Genomic DNA, 16764 nt, shown 5'->3' on the forward strand with positions numbered 1-16764 from the left:
TAGATAACTCACGTTTGTTTATTGCTTTTTTACTTATTAAAATGCAACTGGAGCTACAGCAGAAGAGAATTTTTTTTTTTTTAAATCTTTCTAAAAATTTAGCTCGTCTGAGATCTATTTTATACTAATCATAAAATACCACAATTATCAAGGTGGATAAAAATGCAATTACCTGTTAATAAACAAAATAAGAGGAAATTTGATGGCGAAAGGAAATCCCAGAAAGGTAAAGTGAAACCTTGAAAGCTTTCTAAAGCAACCGTCGTAAGGTTCCAGATTTAATTTTCTCTGGAAGTTTCTATAAAGAACAAGTTTCTAGGCGATGTTTCAAGCCGTTACGTAATTTCATGTCAACCATTTTCTATAAACAAAAATTGTCGCAAAAGAGTGAGACTTCGCACTTGTAATGGATGAGCGTGACGTCACAATACACTCATTAGATCTTTCGTTTGTTTCTATGTAACTGCGATTCGCAGTAAAATCGAATATAACGGCCTTTGTGAGCGTCTTCAATTAATTTCTTTTATTATTATTTTGCGAAGTTTTACACAGATTTTCTGCAATTTTCAAATGTAAATTTACTAACCATCAAATTTATCTATCTATAGCGTTTCTTTACTCTCAGCTTTCTCTGTATTCTAAATAAATACTACAGCAGGCAAGTGATCTTCAGTTCTTGGAAGACCAGAACACATAGCATATCATAGTAGGTCCAGCGTAAGCTAGTTACAACTAATAAAACCATGACTTAGTGGTTAAAGCAAAAGAATATGTATTGACCTTCTTTGGTTAAAGCAAAAGAATATGTATTGACCTTCTTTGGTTAAAGCAAAAGAATATGTATTGACCTTCTTTGGTTAAAGCAAAAGAATATGTATTGACCTTCTTTGGCTCTTGATATCCAGGGTTCTAGCTCCAATGCTCTCAGAATCTGCATTTCCTGATGGAAGGTAACAATGTGTCACTCTCCAAGAGAGAACATACAGAGAATACAAAATGGCAGACGGACTGAGTCATTCAAGATGGCGGACGAAATACTACGTGAATCAAAATGGCGGCAGCTAGAAGAAGATTCAAGTTTAAATAATTACTGGAATTAAAATGGTATCAGTCAACTGAAAATAAATTAGTATTTAATCATTAGATATTCGATTAAAATAATTAAAAATAGTGAAAAAGGATGTCTTCTCCGAACACACGGCTCAAGATAAACTTGTTGCCCCAAACTAAAACGAAACTTTCCCCAAAATGGCCATTGCCATAAAATAAAAAAGAAACTTTCTATAAACTCCTGGTTGCCTTAAAAAGACAAAAATTCTGAAATCCCCATTTAGTGCTACTTTCAAAATAAACATATCTTCTTCCATTGAGTCAACTACTTCCACTGAGCCAGAGTGGAGTCAAAGCACGCATTCAGTCAAAGAATTCTTAATTGGTTCTTTGATTTTAAGTTCTTTATTGAGCTGTCAGATAATGCTCCGTTCAAGGTTGATGACATGATAAAAATTTTGAAATATTTGTTATTCAAGAAAAGAGTGAGCAGATTCTTATAAGCTTGGGACTTATAATTTTTTTGTATTATATGTCTTTATAATTTTATTATATGTCTTTATAATATAATAATATATAAAAATTTTATATATAATATTTATTTATATATAATATTTATTTTATATATAATATATTTTATATATAATATTTATTTATATATAAAATTTTATATATAATAATTTTATATATAATATTTATTTATATGTAAAATTTTATATATAATAATTTTATTATATGTCTTTATTATATGTCTTTATAATTATATTTATATGTCTTTATAATTTTTATTCTCGTGGTTTGCTTGTATTGCATAAAATGTTTATCTTAAGGTAAAACAAGAATAACACAAAAGAGGAACTTAGTAGTTACAAGTCCTAATAACTGGTAATTTTTAACTCTTAAAGAATTTTTCGTTCCCATAAGAATTCATCATAATGGCGTCGACTGTATTTTGAAAGTTATGGGACTGGATATACCATTGGTCTTAAATTTCACTATACCTAAGTGAAAAAGTAAACTGATAATGATTGTGATTCAACATATTCATCTATTCATTCATTGCAATGCATTTCAGTACTCAACCATTTGCAGATATGGAGTCCAAATGCGGGATATCAAAGACGTCAAAATAACTTCTATAGGTCCGGTAAATGGATGTTCTCTGCGCTTTAGAACATAATTCATGAAGCTTTGATTTACTCTATGAATGAAAATTACTGATTTTGAATTTCAGTTCATATTTGAGAATAATCGGGCATGTATATAAGTTTCGTGTAAATCTAGTCACACCAAATATTTTTATTCCTGTTTTAGTTTTCTATCTAAATATGACAGGTTTAATCTGTTGAACTCATCTGTTCCATTGAGCAATACGTATATATAATTAAATCAAGGGATAATAATTAAATCACAATAATTATAACAATCACAATAATGATCATAATATAATCAAGAGATAATAATTAAACCACAAATTAAATTAAGAAAGTGGTTAACAATCTAACCGGAAGTATACGCTTCGCAGCTGAAACAAAAGTAATTCAATAAATATAATAAAATTAATATTAAAAAATCTGATGTGTACACCACATGACTTCCTTGTATTGGAATATTAAATTGGAATATTAAATTACACGCATTTTTTCTTGCATTTTATTTAAACTTATTGGATTGAATTAAATCTACTTCGCCGACAGCGCGTAAACCACAATAGAATAAATGCATTCTTTAAAATTCACTCTAGTATTTGTTTACCTTAGCGAAACTCTGGCTAGATTCACTTAACAGTATTAATAATTATATAACAGGTAAATTATATAATAATTATATAACGGAAACTAAGTTAACTGTTATATAATCCAATAATTATATAACAGTTAACTTATATATTTCTTTCATATTATAACTCATAATGCACAAAATTTATATCATTTAAAGAATAGAATTATCTAATCGTTGCCACATGTTCTATTCAAATTCTATAATAAAGCTATAACGATGTATAAAAGAAATTAAGCAAACAAAACAAAAAAGAAACAGTTTTTCACAGACGATTGAGTATTTCTCATTCAATTAATTCAGTTTTCACTTCGCGAGAAGACAAAAATACATAAAAACTCAATATATATATATTAAACATTACGAAGTAAATCTTAAACACTTATTTCCTCGAAAAAATTCCAGAAAGAATTAAGCATGATTTAAATGATTTAATTGGCAATAATAAATAAAAGCGTTATCTTTGTTGTTGCGAAGCTAAGTTTCTCTAGATTGGCAACAAATCCACTAGTCTCCTGTTTCAAATGTAAACGTCAATGGCCGCCATTAGAAAAAGGCTTAGCGGCACTTAGACAACTTTAAAATTGTTGATAATTCTAAAAATATTGCATACAGATTTACTAAAGGCATAAAAACCTTGACCGGTATATAAGAGATAAAAACAACACAATACAATCATTTTTAAAGCAAAAAATGTACAATTTACAAACATATAAGAGTAAAGAAACGGAGATCACTGAGCCGGGTAACAGAGTGGATATATATATAAATATATTTATATACGTTTGGTGCTGCCGATTGCAACCAAAATACGAGGTGCACATCTACATGTTATAGCAGTCTTGTATACAAAATTTCAACGTTCTGAGGCTACTCGTTTTTGAGTTATACGAGATACGTACGTATGTACATACGTTCGTACAGACGCCACGAAAAATTCTCTTCAGAATTAATTTTAAAGCAGTTTTATAATTTTTTTTTGAAGGAAAAGAGTATTTTATTCTGTTCTTACGTACAGATATCACGCAAAAACGTCGTTAAATTGCATTCGATAGCGGTCAAAATGGATATTTTGGTTGAAATACGCTGCCTGAAACTTTTCGCGATTACAATACTTTCTTTTTACTTCGTATAAGGAAGTAAAAAACAACTTTAAAATAAAAATCTGAAAGCTTTTGGGTTTTACATTACGCCCAAAGGGGCGTTTTTTTAATGTTTTGTGTGTTACCTTTATTTATTAAATATCATGTTCTTCGCACTTAAACCATGAAATTTAATTCAACAGCAATATCGCAAAATAATTTTAAAATGAGCATATCTTTGGAATTTCCAATGCCCAATCTCACGCGGCAAACACTATACGTAAAAAATGTTTAGTTTTCCGTATAGTGTTGCCGTCCCTCGCTTTGAAATCGTTGAGTTTGTTATTCAAAAATTCTTTAATGTTAGACAAAATATGAAATAGATAATAAAATAAATTCCTTATTCCAAATTAGGGCTTCCAGATGGCCATAGTGGATGGAGGATTACGTTATTCAAAATTGGATGACTCTAGGTACCGTTGTTTTATCACAATGCGAGAAACATGCATACATATATGCAGATTCTTCATTACTTAATTTCTTTAAATATAATACAGGGCGATAATATTTGGGGGCAACAATTTGAAAAGTGAATCGGATATTTATAGTGAACCAACGCAAAATGCCAAAACGAAAATAATAGTCCTTCAGGACTAATATATTCTATTCAATCAATCAGGACTATTTATTGGACTAATAAATAATAAATAAATAAATAAAATATAGATATGAGTACTTTACATAGCTAACATTTAAAATTACAAAAAGCAAGAAAGGGATGGTTAAAAATATCCATGTGACAAAGATTTGTAATACGTGCATCATTCTAAATGAGAAAAGTATTATGACTCTGTAAAACTGTGAAAATTTCATCGAACCTGTATTGATCGCAGTGCATCAACAATGACAAATTATTAGTTTTCGCGACAATCCATTTCGGTCATCGGTAGTTTAATCATCTCTCAACGGTCGTAATATCATCAGTTTAAATACCACCCTATTAATGGTTAGGCGTTAAAAGAGTAGTTAGCTTCCGAAATATGTGAAGTTAATCTCGCAGAGATGATCTAATCAACAAAAACGTATTTGCTGGGTCAAGTGTAAGGTGACGAGTCATTTTCTTTTTGTTTATCAGCAGAATATTTTTCCCTAAAGCATATTTTAAATGTAGTTTTCGAATAAATTTCTTTGAAAGATGAAAACGTGGGTATTACTTATTGATTTTGCTTTTGTCATGGAGGTAGGAAAGGGAGGAGGGGCCATTCCGCGCTAGAAGTGAAGCACTGCTTTGAAGCTTGGGTCACCAGACGGGGTGTTCTTTGTTTACATTCAGAAGCTCGCTTGACAAGATTCTGATAGTATTTCGACACAAGACAGTTCCATAGAAATCGAAAAAGGGACACTCTCGCATGAGAGAAACATTCATAGTGTAATGGATAATAGCAATTTGTATAGTTTAGTGACATTTACGCAAAAATCACATCTTGGTTATTTTTCGATAACTAACAACAGCGATTTTGATTATGAATTTGTTTTATAAAATTCTAAGCTGTTGCACTACAAAAATATAGATTTTAAGAAAATTGCTAAAAGAGATCTGCCAAAATTTATTTTCTAGAAGATTTGAAAAGTTTGAAACTTGATGGCTAAATGTAAATATAAAATTATGTATGTTAAAATATTTGTAATTAGGCACATAGGTCAGATTAAGTTTTTATTAAATAGAGTAACGCATGCAAGGGCTATCTGCCTAAAGAGAGAGATGCCATCGTGGAGGAATTTTGAAAAAACAACTGACCTTTGAGTGGGTATTAAAATAATACTTATAATTTTCATTCAAATTATATTCATATATATTTTTATGTAAAACTTTCGGGTGTATGCTAAATTAGTGTAAATTACTTTACACGAAAAATATAGTGAATGCACAGAAGTTAAAGATTTGCACATGCCGGAAATGATAAATAGGAAATATGTATGGGTATTTATGCATGTGCTTGCAAAAAGCATGTATCTGCCTTTGACAAAATACTTAAATATTCATTAAATCATTTATAAATGTATTTGAAATGAAGAATTTATTCACTTATAAACAACTGTGAAAGTACTGTGAAGAAATCTAATGATTAAATGTATCTAATTTATAATGATTATAAATGTTATCTAAATATATAATAACCTTAATATTGAATTGTACATAAACTGAAATCCTGTTGACAAATACGTTATAAAACTATTTAAGCAAGAATTGTTCGTATTGGAAAGCAATCTGTTAAAAGGTATTGTAAAGCAAATGCTATGAGATGCGCACTTAAGAACGTAATAAAGAGTTTTGGAATATGCATTGTTGAAATGAAGGGTAAAAAAAAAAAAAAAAAAAAAAAAAAAAAAAAATCTGATAAGTATAATTAAAAGAATTATTCCCTTTACATTTTATAATAACTCAGTTACAAGTTTTAAATAATACTTATTTTAAAAAAAAACTTATTTTATTTAAAAAGAAAATTTTTATTTAAAAATTTTTTATTTAAAAAAAAAACTTATTTTATTCCCTTTCAGAAATGTTCAGAGAAAGTCAAATACTATTTAATACCTTGTAACGTTGCGCGCCTCCAACTTGCACGCAACCAAGAGGTGACTGTGAAAACTGGATAAAAGACAGAGTCTTGTGAAGGGTTTAAGTCCCTTTTTATTCAACGTAAAAATTTACAATTGCGTGCTCTTGACGCTCACAGACTGTGCCAACTCGGCGGTCAAATAAAAATAATAACCTGAAAAGAAACTAAAGACAAGACTCTAACTACGAGGCTCTCTAAAAATAACTAACTCACCGCGTTTTACAATACCGCTGCTAATTTAGCAAACTTGAAGCTCACTTAAAGGCCCGTTTCCACTACTGCGTATGCGTTGCGGTGCGTATGCGTTTCTCCAATCAGCGAGCGAATTCACTTTGATTGACATCTGCAATCCGGTCGGTGTGCGGTGACGGATGACATACGGATGGAGTTCAACAATGTTCAACTTCTATCCGTATGTCTGCGGTTGTGTTGGGGTCACGTGGTGAAAAAGGAGCAATCAGGTGCAGTGACTAAAAATTAATGGCGGCAGAAGTAGCGATGAACGCTCGCTAATAGGGAAAGAATGTTTTGCTAAAAAATACTTATTTCTGAATTAACATTATAGCGAGAAATCTGCGTGCTGAAAATGACAGCAATCAGCTGAATTTAGTTTAAAATGATAAGAAAAACAAGATAACTGCAACTACAGTACTTGTTCGTTCAAGAAAATCAGTGGCAAAAATTATCATTCCAAGTCCATGAAATAGCAAAATTTGTTCTGATAATCATTTTTTAGTTCTGCATACTCATTTAGCTTTAATGAAAATGAATGTCTGACTATATCAAACTGCTATAGCAAATTAGATATGATTAAAAGATTTGCTATTTTTTTCTTTTGAAACAGGTAAAAACTAAAAACGTTAATTATAAATTAAATTTGATAGCCTTTTAAATACTCCAGTTCATTGAAGAGTATGTTAAATTTGTATTTCCCTTTATAAATATATCTTTTTGGATAACATATATTTGTAAGCACATGAAGTATATTTTTAGCAGCCCGTTTAACTTCAATCGGAACGCCACTTTAAAAGATAATGATTTTTCCAAAAAATGTACTAGAAGCTGAAGAACAAACTCTGGTGAATTTTTCAGACAATAGCAAAGTGAAATAGGACCAAAAAACTTAAGTTTTAAGAATTGATTTACTTGATGATGTATATAACCCAAAATATGCATGCGACTTACGTGTAATCTTAGCATAGTGGTAAAGCTGATGGTAACGATGTCCACTTTTTGGAGTCGTGAGTTCGAATCCCATACGCTTTTTGCACCATGTCTGCAACTTTCTTACCTTTTTATTCCAATTTGATCTATATTCGTGTTTTATAATTTATTTCTATTATTATATGCATTAAATATATTGTTTTATTTATGCTCTTATTTATTTAAATTTTTTCCGCAAAAAAGTTTGAAAATTATATAATACTAATTTAAAGCATATCCTGTACATATATATTTGAATTTAACAAACATTCTCTATTCGTAAAAAGCAAATTTAAAGTTAATTAAATTTAAATGAAATTTAATGCAAACAAAGAAATGATTAATTATTGCTGTGTAAGTATCAAAATCCATGAATAAATATATAATTCCAAAAATTTATTAATCCTTAAAAAATTTATAAAAATGCATAAGTGAATAATAGGATAGATTATTAATCCTAAAAAAATTATAAAAATGCATAAGTGAATAATAGGATAGATTATTAATCCTAAAAAAATTATAAAAATGCATAAGTGAATAATAGGATAGCTTATTAATCCTAAAAAATTTATAAAAATGCATAAATGAATAATAGGATAGATTTAATCCTAAAAAACTTATAAAAATGCATAAGTGAATAATAGGATAAATAAATTTTTGGAATTATATATTTATTCATGGATTTTGATACTTGCACTTGATTTACATATGCTCTCAGAATTTAAATGATATTGTATATTAGTTCGCAGCAATAATTAATCCTTTATTTGTTTGCATTAAATTTCATTTAAATTTAATTAACTTTTAATTTTTACGAATAGAAAATGTTTGTTAAATTCAAATTTCATTCCTTGCAGCAATGGCGCAAGAGAATTATTTAAATTTAATTTATTTTGAAACCCTACAGATATATATATATATATTTTCGTTTCACTTTTATGTGAATGTATATACATGTGCTCAGACTTTGGGATGTTTACGACTCTAAACTTTCATTCCAATTTACATGAGACAGTATTAATGCCCTAAACATTTTTTTTAACAAAAAATTACTATAATAATTGCTTTTAAATTCAGTCCTCTCCTGCAGAAGCGCAGGAATTAATTAAATATTTCCATTTTCTTTACGTAATGTGTGTATATATAAAGAGAAAATTCTTATTTTTATAACTTCTTGTATAAAAAGAGATATGAATTAAAAATAATATTTTATGGATTATGTATAAAATATAACTGCCCATAGTCCATTTTAAAACAAACGAGATTTCTAATAAATTATCCAGCTATGACCCTGAAGTCAGCGGTATACAAGCATAGCAAATTTTGCTTAAATATTGTGAACCTTTCCTTACAGTTGCTCTGTACTTTTAAAGTACCAACTATTTTTTAATCCCTTTAACTTTTTTATTTTATGTTATTTATTTGTTTACTTTTTCACTAACAGTACATTTTAGTTTTAATAATATATATATTATTTCATAATATTTAAGGCTTCTAGAAACAAAAAAAATTTTTTTTTAAATTTATTTCAGCTTCTATGGAATTCGTGATGTTCATAATATGCATTATAACCTTACTTATCTAAAATTCCATATCAAATCCAAAAAAAACAATACTCGCTTAAGCGGGAAAAATTCAGATGTTCAGCATCGTAACTCGCGAACTGCTTGTTTGGCTGACACATAGCGGCGGAAAATGAAAATATATTACGCATACGCGGCAGTGGAAACGCTTGTATGGATGTAGTACGAACGCGTTGCGTCAATTGAAGACACGGCATCCGTACAAGTGTTTCTAGTGCTGCGTATGCGTAAAATATTTTCATTTTCCGCCGCTAGGTGTCACTGTAATATTTTGGCGCAAGCAGTTCGCGAGTTACGACGCTGAACATCTGAATTTTTCCGGCTTAAGCGAGTATTTTTGTTTTGGATTTGATATGGAATTTTAGATAAGTAAGTTTATAATGCATATTATGAACATCACGAATTCCATAGAAGCTGAAATAAATTTAAAAAAAAATTTTGTGTTTCTAGAAGCCTTAAATATTATGAAATAATATAAATATTATTAAAACTAAAATGTACTAATTCAGAAGTCAAACAACAAAAATCAGCGTTATACCCACAAAATTTTCACAGGGCTAGTTTCGATGGTTTTACCGAACCATCATCTTCAGCTGCAAAACCGCAAATGAACAAGATAGGAAATAATGATTAGATAAGATAAGAAAGCCTGGACAAGAATAAGCAAGTGGCGCCATCTGTTGGCGAAACCAGAACTAAAACATAATTTCTCTAAAAGCCGAAGGCAAATTTGGATTGGAATTAGGATCGTTAACTAGAACAGAAAGATTTTTATGAATGTGAAATGCCTCTAGAAAATCCAGTTCTCCAATAGAAGATGTTTTTTGAATAATTTTGGCAGCAGAAAAATTGAAAGTGTGATTTTCGGACCAACAATGTTGAGCAACAGAAGACTTCTGTGTTTCCTTTTTTCTAACATATGCCTCATGTTCTTTGACGCGAAATTTTAAGGCTCTCTTAGTTTGGCCAATGTAAATTAAACCACACTGGCAAGGAATCCTATAAATACACCAGGAATTCATATCCGGAATGGGGTCCTTGAGTATAGAAGTTGGAATTTTATTGATGGGAGAATAAACAACCCGAAAGTTAAATTTCTGCAAAATATGTGCAACTTTATAGCTAATTGATGGAAAGAAGGGAATGACAACAGAATTTTTATAATCTCCTAAAATAAGAGTGTGGATTTTAGTGTGTTCAGATGAGAATTTTTTAACTGCTTGATTAATAATGTTGGGTGAAAAGCCCCTGTCAATAGCTATTGCTTTTAAATAATTTAGTTCTTCATCAAGGGCTAATTTGGAGGAGCAAACTTGAAGAGCACGGAAAACATAGGAATAAAATGAAGCTAACTTTTGTTTAGTCGGATGACATGATTTAAAGTGTGGTGGAAGGCAAACCGATGAAGGTTTACGGTAAACTGTAGTACTGAAGTTGGATGTGTTAACGTGTGACCGGAATGTCGAGAAACGGAAGAGAATTGCAAGTCTCAAGTTCAAAAGTGAACTGAATAGCAGGATCAATAGAATTCATTGTTGAAAGAACTTTATTTAAATCATCTTTATTACCTTCAAACAGGGTAAAAGTATCGTCTACGTAGTGGAACCATGCCGGGAAGTTTAAAGTTTCAAACAATTTTGATTCATAATAATGCATGTAGATATTAGCCACAATGGGACTGAGGGGGCTTCCATGGCTAATCCCTCAGTTTGTTTGTAATATTTATTTTGGAAAACAAAATGTGTTTGTTTCAAACAGAGTTGAGTGAGAGAAATTAGTTCCTCAATTTCGATGCAAGAGAAATGAAATTCGCGAAGTCTGGTTTCTAGACATCTTAATGCACCCTCCACTGGGACATTGGTGAATAATGATTTTACATCAAAAGAAACCATGAGTAAATTACTAGCAGAAATGTTTTTAACCTTTTTTACAAACTCTATTGAATTTTTTATGGTGTAAATGTTATTGTCTAATAGAGTGGAAAATCTAGAAACCAAATATTTAGCTAAAGGATACGAGGCAGTACCTAAATTTGATACAATAGGGCGGAAAGGAATACCACTTTTATGAATTTTGGGAAGAGCATATAATCTGGCACAATTCGCAACAGATGGGATAAGTGAATGTTTTAAGTTGCTTGAAATGATTTGCGAAGATTTGATCGCAGTTTTTATTTTGGATAAGTCCGAAGGTGGAGGATCTTTAGGGATCGGATTATATGGTCCTTCGTTTAAGAGTTTAGTGACACCATCGATGTAAGTGTTCTTATCCATGACGACTATCTGGCCGCCTTTGTCGGCCTTTGAAATGATAATATCCGGGTTAGAATGAATTTCGCGCATTGTAGCTCTTTCTCTCGCAGTTAGATTTGGTTTCAAAGGTTTATTATTGAATTTCACATTATGAGCGATAAGATGCCTAATCATTTCTTTCTGTGAATCTGAAACTTTACTGAACTTGAAAGCTTTTTCGATAGGAGCCAAAATCTTTGGAATCGAGGGTTTACAGGTTTGTGAGAAGTTAAAATTATATTTTAGAATTCTCTCTTGTTCTTCTGAAAGACTAACATTAGAAATATTAACTATTGGCTTGATGTTTACAATGGGAAGATTTTTTGAACTACTTGAACTGGAAGACTGTAAAAGAAGTTTTTCGAATTTAACTGCAAGGGTGTTTTTATGACGGTTAACTGCATTCTCCGTTCTAGACCAAGACTTTTGTTCAAGGGCAGTGAATTTTGGATATGATTTAGCGAGTTCCAGATGAAGCTTATAGAGTTCATGTTCAATTTTGGACAATTGTTGACGTGTATCCCTTATCACGGACCGAAGTAAGGCAAGCTTGCAATTTAACAGAATTCTTGAAACGCGACTCGAAAGTTTTTGATTAGATTTGATTTGAATAAAATTGGGGATCAATTTTTTACATTTACATTTAAGTAAAAAGTCAAGATGATTCAGGAATTTTTGCCGTTTCAGGCGTAATTTAGTGAAACGATTAACGGATGAAGGCATGATAAACAATGCAAAAATCAAACTAAATTAACTGAGCAATAATAAAGTACACACAAAACACAGAAAAATTCCTCACTGAAATGAATAGAAAACAAAACGTTTGTAAGCAAAATGCATGAAATCAGACAAGCAAAGCACTATATCTAAATGTACAAAACATAAACATAACTTGAAAATTGCAAAAATGTACTCACCGAAACTCCTACAATCACAAAATGGCGGCCACACCACGTGCAAAAAAGAAAGCAAAATGTAAGCCTGTTTGGGGCTTCTATAATTAAGACACAATAACACGCCGAATAAATACTAATTCAGAAGTCAAACAACAAAAATCAGCGTTATACCCACAAAATTTTCACAGGACTAGTTTCGATGGTTTTACCGAACCATCATCTTCAGCTGCAAAACCGCAAATGAACAAGATAGGAAATAATGATTAGATAAGATAAGAAAGCCTGGACAAGAATAAGCAAGTGGCGCCATCTGTTGGCGAAACCAGAACTAAAACATAATTTCTCTAAAAGCCGAAGGCAAATTTGGATTGGAATTAGGATCGTTAACTAGAACAGAAAGATTTTTATGAATGTGAAATGCCTCTAGAAAATCCAGTTCTCCAATAGAAGATGTTTTTTGAATAATTTTGGCAGCAGAAAAATTGAAAGTGTGATTTTCGGACCAACAATGTTGAGCAACAGAAGACTTCTGTGTTTCCTTTTTTCTAACATATGCCTCATGTTCTTTGACGCGAAATTTTAAAGCTCTCTTAGTTTGGCCAATGTAAATTAAACCACACTGGCAAGGAATCCTATAAATACACCAGGAATTCATATCCGGAATGGGGTCCTTGAGTATAGAAGTTGGAATTTTATTGATGGGAGAATAAACAACCCGATAGTTAAATTTCTGCAAAATATGTGCAACTTTATAGCTAATTGATGGAAAGAAGGGAATGACAACAGAATTTTTATAATCTCCTAAAACAAGAGTGTGCCTTTTAGTGTGTTGAGATGAGAATTTTTTAACTGCTTGATTAATAATGTTGGGTGGAAAGCCCCTGTCAATAGCTATTGCTTTTAAATAATTTAGTTCTTTATCAAGGCCTAGTTTGGAGGAGCAAACTTGAAGAGCACGGAAAACATAGGAATAAAATGAAGCTAACTTTTGTTTAGTCGGATGACATGATTTAAAGTGTGGTGGAAGGCAAACCGATGAAGGTTTACGGTAAACCGTAGTACCGAAGTTGGATGTGTTACGTGTGACCAGAATGTCGAGAAACGGAAGAGAATTGCAAGTCTCAAGTTCAAAAGTGAACTGAATAGCAGGATCAATAGAATTCATTGTTGAAAGAACTTTATTTAAATCATCTTTATTACCTTCAAACAGGGTAAAAGTATCGTCTACGTAGTGGAACCATGCCGGGAAGTTTAAAGTTTCAAACAATTTTGATTCATAATACTGCATGTAGATACCAGCCAGGATGGGACTGAGGGGGCTTCCATGGCTAATCCCTCAGTTTGTTTGTAATATTTATTTTGGAAAACAAAGTGTGTTTGTTTCAAACAGAGTTGAGTGAGAGAAATTAGTTCCTCAATTTCGATGCAAGAGAAATGAAATTCGCGAAGTCTGGTTTCTAGACATCTTAATGCACCCTCCACTGGGACATTGGTGAATAATGATTTTACATCAAAAGAAACCATGAGTAAATTACTAGCAGAAATGTTTTTAACCTTTTTTACAAACTCTATTGAATTTTTTATGGTGTAAATGTTATTGTCTAATAGAGTGGAAAATCTAGAAACCAAATATTTAGCTAAAGGATACGAGGCAGTACCTAAATTTGATACAATAGGGCGGAAAGGAATACCACTTTTATGAATTTTGGGAAGAGCATATAATCTGGCACAATTCGCAACAGATGGGATAAGCGAATGTTTTAAGTTGCTTGAAATGATTTGCGAAGATTTGATCGCAGTTTTTATTTTGGATAAGTCCGAAGGTGGAGGATCTTTAGGGATCGGATTATATGGTCCTTCGTTTAAGAGTTTAGTGACACCATCGATGTAAGTGTTCTTATCCATGACGACTATCTGGCCGCCTTTGTCGGCCTTTGAAATGATAATATCCGGGTTAGAATGAATTTCGCGCATTGTAGCTCTTTCTCTCGCAGTTAGATTTGGTTTCAAAGGTTTATTATTGAATTTCACATTATGAGCGATAAGATGCCTAATCATTTCTTTCTGTGAATCTGAAACTTTACTGAACTTGAAAGCTTTTTCGATAGGAGCCAAAATCTTTGGAATCGAGGGTTTACAGGTTTGTGAGAAGTTAAAATTATATTTTAGAATTCTCTCTTGTTCTTCTGAAAGACTAACATTAGAAATATTAACTATTGGCTTGATGTTTACAATGGGAAGATTTTTTGAACTACTTGAACTGGAAGACTGTAAAAGAAGTTTTTCGAATTTAACTGCAAGGGTGTTTTTATGACGGTTAACTGCATTCTCCGTTCTAGACCAAGACTTTTGTTCAAGGGCAGTGAATTTTGGATATGATTTAGCGAGTTCCAGATGAAGCTTATAGAGTTCATGTTCAATTTTGGACAATTGTTGACGTGTATCCCTTATCACGGACCGAAGTAAGGCAAGCTTGCAATTTAACAGAATTCTTGAAACGCGACTCGAAAGTTTTTGATTAGATTTGATTTGAATAAAATTGGGGATCAATTTTTTACATTTACATTTAAGTAAAAAGTCAAGATGATTCAGGAATTTTTGCCGTTTCAGGCGTAATTTAGTGAAACGATTAACGGATGAAGGCATGATAAACAATGCAAAAATCAAACTAAATTAACTGAGCAATAATAAAGTACACACAAAACACAGAAAAATCCCTCACTGAAATGAATAGAAAACAAAACGTTTGTAAGCAAAATGCATGAAATCAGACAAGCAAAGCACTATATCTAAATGTACAAAACATAAACATAACTTGAAAATTGCAAAAATGTACTCACCGAAACTCCTACAATCACAAAATGGCGGCCACACCACGTGCAAAAAAGAAAGCAAAATGTAAGCCTGTTTGGGGCTTCTATAATTAAGACACAATAACACGCCGAATAAATACTAATTCAGAAGTCAAACAACAAAAATCAGCGTTATACCCACAAAATTTTCACAGGACTAGTTTCGATGGTTTTACCGAACCATCATCTTCAGCTGCAAAACCGCAAATGAACAAGATAGGAAATAATGATTAGATAAGATAAGAAAGCCTGGACAAGAATAAGCAAGTGGCGCCATCTGTTGGCGAAACCAGAACTAAAACATAATTTCTCTAAAAGCCGAAGGCAAATTTGGATTGGAATTAGGATCGTTAACTAGAACAGAAAGATTTTTATGAATGTGAAATGCCTCTAGAAAATCCGGTTCTCCAATAGAAGATGTTTTTTGAATAATTTTGGCAGCAGAAAAATTGAAAGTGTGATTTTCGGACCAACAATGTTGAGCAACAGAAGACTTCTGTGTTTCCTTTTTTCTAACATATGCCTCATGTTCTTTGACGCGAAATTTTAAGGCTCTCTTAGTTTGGCCAATGTAAATTAAACCACACTGGCAAGGAATCCTATAAATACCCCAGGAATTCATATCCGGAATGGGGTCCTTGAGTATAGAAGTTGGAATTTTATTGATGGGAGAATAAACAACCCGAAAGTTAAATTTCTGCAAAATATGTGCAACTTTATAGCTAATTGATGGAAAGAAGGGAATGACAACAGAATTTTTATAATCTCCTAAAACAAGAGTGTGCCTTTTAGTGTGTTGAGATGAGAATTTTTTAACTGCTTGATTAATAATGTTGGGTGGAAAGCCCCTGTCAATAGCTATTGCTTTTAAATAATTTAGTTCTTTATCAAGGGCTAGTTTGGAGGAGCAAACTTGAAGAGCACGGAAAACATAGGAATAAAATGAAGCTAACTTTTGTTTAGTCGGATGACATGATTTAAAGTGTGGTGGAAGGCAAACCGATGAAGGTTTACGGTAAACCGTAGTACCGAAGTTGGATGTGTTACGTGTGACCAGAATGTCGAGAAACGGAAGAGAATTGCAAGTCTCAAGTTCAAAAGTGAACTGAATAGCAGGATCAATAGAATTCATTGTTGAAAGAACTTTATTTAAATCATCTTTATTACCTTCAAACAGGGTAAAAGTATCGTCTACGTAGTGGAACCATGCCGGGAAGTTTAAAGTTTCAAACAATTTTGATTCATAATACTGCATGTAGATACCAGCCAGGATGGGACTGAGGGGGCTTCCATGGCTAATCCCTCAGTTTGTTTGTAATATTTATTTTGGAAAACAAAGTGTGTTTGTTTCAAACAGAGTTGAGTGAGAGAAATTAGTTCCTCAATTTCGATGCAAGAGAAATGAAATTC

The 16764-nt window shown here is 31.6% G+C and overlaps 1 protein-coding gene across 1 annotated transcript in view; it reads right to left on the bottom strand.

Moving 5' to 3' along the window:
* LOC118189589 (calaxin-like) overlaps window positions 1-6700 on the bottom strand; it is an 81770-nt gene extending 75070 nt beyond the window's left edge. The window contains exon 1 of the mRNA XM_085819841.1: window positions 6505-6700. The gene's annotated coding sequence lies outside the window, so the exon portion shown is untranslated. The remainder of the gene's footprint in view (window positions 1-6504) is intronic.
* Window positions 6701-16764: the final 10064 nt, after the last annotated feature.

The sequence above is a fragment of the Stegodyphus dumicola genome, chromosome 7, assembly GCF_044657685.1.
Source record: "Stegodyphus dumicola isolate Sdum_Otavi_A_Nest chromosome 7, ASM4465768v1".
Lineage (NCBI taxonomy): Eukaryota > Metazoa > Arthropoda > Arachnida > Araneae > Eresidae > Stegodyphus > Stegodyphus dumicola.